The sequence below is a fragment of the Dipodomys ordii genome, unplaced genomic scaffold (assembly GCF_000151885.1).
Source record: "Dipodomys ordii isolate 6190 unplaced genomic scaffold, Dord_2.0 Scaffold171, whole genome shotgun sequence".
Classification (NCBI taxonomy): Eukaryota; Metazoa; Chordata; class Mammalia; order Rodentia; family Heteromyidae; genus Dipodomys; species Dipodomys ordii.
The window spans coordinates 349,339-357,379 of record NW_012267387.1 but is presented as its reverse complement, the minus strand read 5'-3'; positions in this window follow the sequence as shown (position 1 = coordinate 357,379).

Sequence of the window (8,041 nt, the reverse complement as noted above, 5' to 3'; positions counted from 1 at the left end):
ATCTTAGCTATGGTAAATAATGCTGCAATAAACATAGTTGTGCTGGTAGCTTTAGTGTGGTCTTGTTTGTAAACATTTGGGTAAATGCCCAAAAGTGGGATTGCTGGGTCATAGGGGAGCTCTATGTGAAGTCTTTTGAGGAACCTCCATACACAATTGCACTCTTTTCTTGTCTCTACTAGTGTTCATTACATGTTTCTTCTCATATTAATTCAATCATTTAGGCATATGTTTACTCAGGGCCTATACTGTCCTTTAACTTTTTCACTCAATCCTTCTTTACCACCTAAATCACAACTTCATTTCTAGCTCTTTGTCTCTTATTGGAAATCAGAGTCTCATACACTTTCTTGCCCAGTTTGACTTCAAACCAATTGTCACGTTTACTTTTCTAATAAATAAATGTCTATATAATGTACTATGACTTTGTATAATTTAAAGTTTTAGTTTACAATATAACAATATTTGGCAAAAATATTGTGTGTATGTTTTTTTGTTGAGGGCAAATGATTAACAAATGAAAATGCAATTAATTTTCAGCTTCCTCAGTATGGTAATCAAAATATCAAAATATTCATCAGTTTCTACTGATTTTTTTTTACTATATCCCTTATTCATTTAAGGCATTTCATTAATAGAACTGAGTTTGTATTATTGAGTAAAATACTGAATCCTCATTGTATGATGTGAAATTGTTGGGAGAATATGTGGTTTCAGTGAATTTGCATAATATTTTGTAGTCCTTGCTAATTTTTTTAGGATTTCCATTATCTTACACAACATTTTTCTCTTCAATGAGGAAATGAGGGGGCGTCTGGGAAGATGGCAGAAGAGAAGCTGGATGCTAAGCAAGCTCTGACATAGAAAGCAGTTTTAGTGCTCCAGTGAAGAGTCCTAGGCCAGAGAATTACACTAAGTGTGCCATCACAGTACAGAGAGTTTGGCCAGAGAAGGAAAAGCCAGGCAAGGAGAAAGATCTGAGCACTTGCTTGTAGCTGCAGCTGTGGTGGCAGCGGCGGTGGCGGCAGTTGAGTAGCCACTATACTTACAGCTCAGAGATCCGGGACAAAGGTGCCAGACACAGCAGGCGAGCAGATTCTACTCAACACCAGCAAGAGTTGCCAAGAAGCAGATATCTTCATCCTGAAGATTGTAGACCAGAGACAACCCAGGAACCAAGACTCCAGCATGAGTAGAATCCTGACATCCTCACTCCTTTTCAAGGAGCAAAGGATGGAATACCACCCCTCCCCCCTACTATTGGTGATCTACCTCTTTGATACTGACAAAAGCATGGCTGAGCAGCTAGCTCCAACTCAGGCCTTAGAAGAAAACAAAAGTGTCATTAAGCAGGTCATAGGAACTGGACCTGACCTGCCAGGCTCATCTCCACCCAGGGAAAAGTCACCCAGCCCAGGCAGAGAAAGCTCTGCTCCCCTCCCCCAGAAGTGTCTTTCTTCACTGGGTAAACAGAGACCGAGGCTGCCCCTCTCTACAGCAGCCTAGACAATCAGTTGAAATTCAGTAAACATAAACCCTGAGAATGGCTCCAGGCTGGGCTATGTGAGTTTCTCAGAAGCTAGCTCTTCAGGGAAAAGCTACAGTTTGCTGAAAAGCCTCAACTTTACCCAGAACCTAGCCTCATCACAGCATCTCGAAACTAGTGGGAACAGCCATCTTGTCTTTTGTGATACTCCAAGCAGATCTCCCTCCCAATGAACTAGCCTGGGAGGAAGATCACACAATCCTGGGTAATGCAGGGCATTTTTCTGCTTGTTCAAACAAACTGACTTAAGAAACCAGTCAAGCCACAGGAAACCAAACACCACAAGCAGATCACAAACTCCACCAAGAGACTTGTTACAGACACAAGAGAGATACAGGATCTTCCCATCCACCCCCCCAAAAAAAATCAAAGAACTCCTTTTTAGTACCTTTTTTAAAATTTATAATTTTTAAAAAATAATTGTTTTCTATTAATCTTTTTCTCCTCTCATAATTATTATTTTAAGTGAATAGTGTGTGTGTGTGTGCTTTTTTAAAAATCTCTACTGACCTTTGGTCCTTTTCCTTTCTTTCTCATTCTTTTCAATTTTTCTTCTCTTTTGTTCATTTTTGCGTGACTTAAATTCCTGTTCTGCTCATCCCCAGACATACCTGTCATCGATTATTAGACCTTACCCCCATTGTGTACACACTTAATCCATAAATTTATTACTCAATTCACAACCTCTTAGACTTAAATTCCTTAATAGCAGTCTTATCTCTTTATATCTATATAATTTTTAAAGAATTTTTATTTTTTAGTTTTTCATGTCTCCTTGCTAACCCTTCCCTCCTCTCATCCTATTCCTGTTCTTCTCCCAATTCCACCTTTAATTTAGAAAAATTTTAAGTTTTACTTGTTAAATTAAAATTTTTGTTTTTCCATTGTTTCTTGTCTCTTTTCTTTTCTCTCTCTCCTATCATTCTGTCCAATCCATTTCCCTCATTGAGATTAGGACTTGATTAATTTCACTCTCCTTTTACATTTCCACATCCTTCTAATCGTATTTTACCCACATCTCTCCCCAAACCTAAAAATTTCTGGTTTGCCAAATTCTTCTTTGCTGTTCTTAGCCCATTAATACATAGTTGATGTTGAATAGATTGTATCTGTTGAACTAGATTGTATATGCAGCATTTCGACTGTGAAACTACAGGACTTCGGCTGATATTTGCCTTAAAATAGTGTTCTAGCACAAAATTGGTGTTACTTTCATAACAAATGGGCAGAACAAGCCAGAAAACACAAGAAAAATGGCAAGTCCAGGTATCTCAACTCCTACTCATGATAATCAGGGGACAGAACAGATAATGAATAACCCAGAGGAGAATTTCCAAAAAGCTCTACAAACACTACTGGTAAACATGGTGAATGAAAAGATTAAAAAACCTGCAAAGGACTCAGTGTGAGTGAGATAGGGAGAGAGAGGAGGAAAACCAAAGGTCAATACAAGAATCTAATGAGTGTGAGGAAGCAACACAGAAATTGATACAGGAATTGCATGAACATGAAGAAGCTAATCAAAGAGTATAACAGGAATTGCGAGAGCAGGAGGAGAATAGACAAAGATCAATAGAAGCATTCATGGAATCCATGAAGAGACAAGTGAAAGAATTCAGGAAGACCACAAAGGGAATGCTGGATGGAGCCCGAAAGAAGGAATGGGAGTCCAAGGAAACCATAACCAATCAACTAAATGATTTGAGAATAAACACTGAACACCAAATTAAGGAAGTGAAGAAGTTCATACAAGATCTAAAACAAAGTTCCAACAAAGAATTTGAAGTCCTCAAAGACAACCAATTAGAAGGAAAAATAAAAATCAAAGTAGAAAGACTTGACAGTAGGGTAGACCATGTAGACCAAATCTTGGGTATTGAAGACAGCCTAGATATTATAGACGAAAAACATTTGGAAGACACCATGAGAAGGTCTAATCTGAGGATAATGGGGGTCGAGGAGCACCTCGAGACAGAAGATAGTGGCCTCAGAAGTTTATTAACAGGATCCTAGTAGAGAACTTCCCAAACATGCAAAAAGATAGGCCTATTCAGATACAAGAAGCTTTTAGAACTCCAAATAGACCAGACCAGAACAGGACATCCCACCTTCACATTATAATCTGCACAGGAACAATTCAGACCAAGGAAAAGATCCTTAAAGCTGTCAAGGAGAAAAGATCAATCATCTATAAAGGAAAAACAATTAGAATCACCTTAGATTTTTCAGCAGAGAAAATTAAAGCAAGGAGAATCTGGAATGATGTATGCCATGCCCCCCCAAAAATAACAAACCAAAAAAACCCCCCAAAAAAACAAGAATACTGTATCCAGCTAAACTCTCTTTCATAGGAAAGAAAAACTGAAACAATATATCTCCACCAAACCAGCCCTACAAAAGATACTTAAAGATGTCCTACACATAGAAAACCAAGAGGACCACAATAAAGGCCAAGAAACTGCTTCTAAACTGAGAATTCAAGAACCATAGGAAGAACCCAGTTGCCACAGCCCCCTAGAAGGTGGATAAAATGGCAGGAACTCCCAAATACCGTTCAGTCCTATCTATCAACATTAACGGACTTAACTCTCCAATTAAGCAACATAGACGGTCTAGTTGGATTAAAAAGCAAGATCCTTCTATTTGCTGCCTTTAGGAGTCACATCTTGCCCATAAAAACGAACACAATTTCAATGAGAAAGGCTGGAACAAAATCTACAACGCAAATGACACCCATAAAGAAGGATGAATTGCAATCCTAATATTAGATAAAATAGACTTCAAATTAATATTAATGAGAAGAGATAAAGAAGGTTGCTACATATTAATTAAGGGATCTCTCCTTCAGGAGGATATTACAATTCCAAAGAACTATTTGACAAACAAAGAAGCACCCAAATTTATCCAAGAAACACTACTTTCCTTCAAATCCCACATAGATCCAAAGACATTAATAGTTGGGGACTTTAACACACCACTTTCCCCACTAGATACATCAGCTCAGCAAAAACTCAACAGAGAAACCACAGACCTAAACACCTGCATAGATCAACTAGATTGAACAGACATCTACCGAATATTTCACCCAGCAGCATCAGAATACATATTTTTCTCAGCAGCACATGGAACATTTTCCAAGATAGACCACATTTTAGGCCAAAAAGCAAACTTGTCTAAATTCAGAAACGTACAAATTATACCTTGCATTCTCTCAGACCACAAGTGAATAAAATTAGAAATCAACAACAAATGCCACCAAAGAAAATCTTGTAACAAATGGAAGCTGAACAACACACTGCTGAATAACGAGTGGGTCAAGGAAGAGATTAGAAAGGAAATTCAAATATTCATAATATTCAACAAAAATGAACACACAAATTATCAGCTCCTCTGGGACACAGCAAAGTCAGTTCTCAGAGGCAAGTTTATAGCTGTGAGTGCCTACATCAACAAATTGGAGAGATCTGAAACCAACAATTTAATGAGACATCTGAGCCTCCTTGAAAAAGAGCAGCCAGATAAACCCCAGTCCAGTAGAGGGAAAGAAATAATTAAAAATAAATCACAATTCAATGAATTAGAATCCAAAAAAAAACAGAGAATCAACAAAACAGAGTTGGTTCTTTGAAAAAATTTACAAAATTGACAGACCCTTAGCAAATCTTATCAGAAAAAGAAGAGAACACACACAAATTAACAAATTCAGGGATGAGAATGGAAACATCATCAGAGAAACCACAAGATTCAGAGCAGTATAAGGGAATAGTTCTAAAAACTTTATGCTAATAAGTCTGAGAACTTGGCAGAAATGGACCTTTTCCTAGCAAATATCGATGTGTTGAAACTAAACCAAGATGAGTTAAACCATCTTAAAAGGCCCATATCAAGCATTGAAATAGAAACAGCAATAAGAGACCTCCCATCTAAGAAAAGTTCAGGACCAGATGGTTTTACAGCGGAATTCTACAAGGCCTTCAAAGCAGAGCTCACACCAATACTCCTCCAACTCTTCAATGAAATTGAAAGAGAAAGTTCACTACCGAACACATTCTATGAAGCCATCATAACCCTCATCCCAAAACCAGGCAGGGACTCATCAAAGAAAGAGAACCACAGCCCCATTTCTTTGATGAATATTGATGCTAAACTTCTCAACAAAATTTTGGCCAATCAACTTCGACAATACATCAAAAAAATCATACACCACAATCAAACAGGAGTTATTTCAGGGATGCAAAAGTGGTTCAGTATACAAAAATCAATTAATATATTTCATCACATCAGCAAGAGCAAGGATAAGAAGCACAAGGGAGTGGAACGGGGGTGGGCAGTGGGGGTGGCGAGGGGAAGTGATGGTTAAAAAAAAGAAAAGAAAAGAACCACATGGTTATCTCAATAGATGCAGAAAAAGCATTTGACAATATCAACACCCCTTTATGATAAAGGTTCTGGAAAAATAAGGAATCCAGGGAATATTCCTCAATATAATACAGGCTGTATATGACAAACCTAGAACCAACATTATACTCAATAGTGAAAAACTAAAGCGATTTCTGCTTAACTCAAGAATTAGACAAGGATATCCATTCTCTCCTTTTCAATCTAGTATTAGAATGTGTAGTTATAGCAATAAGGCAAGATGCAAACATAAAAGGGATCCAAATAGGGAAAGATGAAGTAAAACTCTCCCTGTTTGCAGATTACATGATCTTGTACTTAAAGAACACAACGGACTCGACTCCCAAATTACTCAAGCTGATCCAAAACTTTGGCAAAGTAGCAGGATATAAAATTAACCTTCAAAAGTAAATGGCTTTTCTGTATGCCAACAATGAGAAAAGTGTGGCTGAAATCAGGAGACCAATTCCATTCGTAACATCCCCAGAAAAATAAAATACCTAGGAATTAACTTCACCAAATACGTGAAGGACTTCTATGATGAAAACTTTAAAAACCTGAAAAAGGAAATCAAAACAGAACTTAGGATGTACAAAACCTCCCATGCTCCTGGATTGGAAGGATCAACATCATGAAAATGGCAGTACTTCCCCAGGCTATCTACAAATTCAATGAGATACCTATCAATATTCCAACTTCATTCTTCAAGGAAATAGAAGAGGCAATCCAAAAATTCATATGGAACAATAAAAGACCCCTAATAGCAAAACGATCATCAACAGAAAGAACAGTGCTGTAGTAATATCAATACCAAATATCAAACTCTACTACAAAGCCATAGTAAACAAACCAGCTTGGTACTGGCACAAGAACAGACCTCAAGACCAATGGAATAGAATTGGAAACCCAGAAATGAACCCACATACTGATAGCCATCTAATCTTCAATAAGGGAGCTAAAAAAATAGAATGGAAGAAAGACTGCCTCTTCAGTAAATGGTGCTGGCAAAAATTGATTAACTACTTCTACACAACTAAAGCTAGAGGTTCCGGGAAGATGGCGGAGGAGAAGCTGGAATCTGAACAAGCTCTCGCATAGAAAGCAGTTTTAGAGTTCCAGTGAACAGTCCTAAGCCAGAGAATCACACCAAAGGTGCCATCACAGAACAGAGAGGCAGGCCAGAGAAGGAAAATCCAGGCAAGGAGACACATCTGAGCGCTAGCCAGCAGCCGCTGCGGTGGAGGCCGCGGACGGTGGCAGCGACTGCAGGGCACTATACCTGAGCCACGGAGAGTCTGGGAAGAAGGAGCCAGACCCAGCGGGCAAGCGGATTCTACTCAACAACAGCAAGAACCTACAAGGAGCGGACATCTTCATTCTGCAGTTTGCAGACCAGAGACGACCCAGGAACCAAGACTCGGTGTGAGTAGAAGCCCAACATCCTCAACCCTTCTCAGGGAGCAGAGGAGGGAAGGCCACCTCTCCCCCCCAGCACTGGAGATCTCCATCTTGGATACCGACAAAGCTTGGAGGAGCTGCTAGCTCCAACTCAGGCCTTGGAATAAAACGAGTCATTTAGCAGATCATAAGAATTTAAGGGCACCATGACCTGGCAGACTCAGCTCCACTGAGGGAAAAGTCACCCAGCTTGGGTGCCAGCCCTAGGAATGGCTTTCTTCACAGGGTAATCAGAGCCAGAGGCTGCCCCTCCCTCTAGCAGCCTGGACAATCAATTGAAATTCAGTAAACAGAAACCCTGAGAATGGCTCCTGGCTGGGCTCTGTGAGTTTTTCACAAAATAGCCCCCGGGAAAAGCTACTGTTTGTTGAAAGGCCTCAACTCTACCCAGAACCTAGCCTCATCACTGCATCCCCCTCTTTTGTGATTCTCAAAGCAGACCAACCTCCCATTAAACTAACCTGGGAGGAGGATCTCAAAATCCTGGGTAAAGCAGAGCATTTTTCTGCCTGTTCTAAAAAACTGACTTAAGAAACCAACCAAACCACAGGACCACAACCAGACCAGAGACTCCAACAAAAGGCTGGTTATGGACACAAGGGAGATACAGGATTTTTCCCACCCCTCACCCCAAAAAAA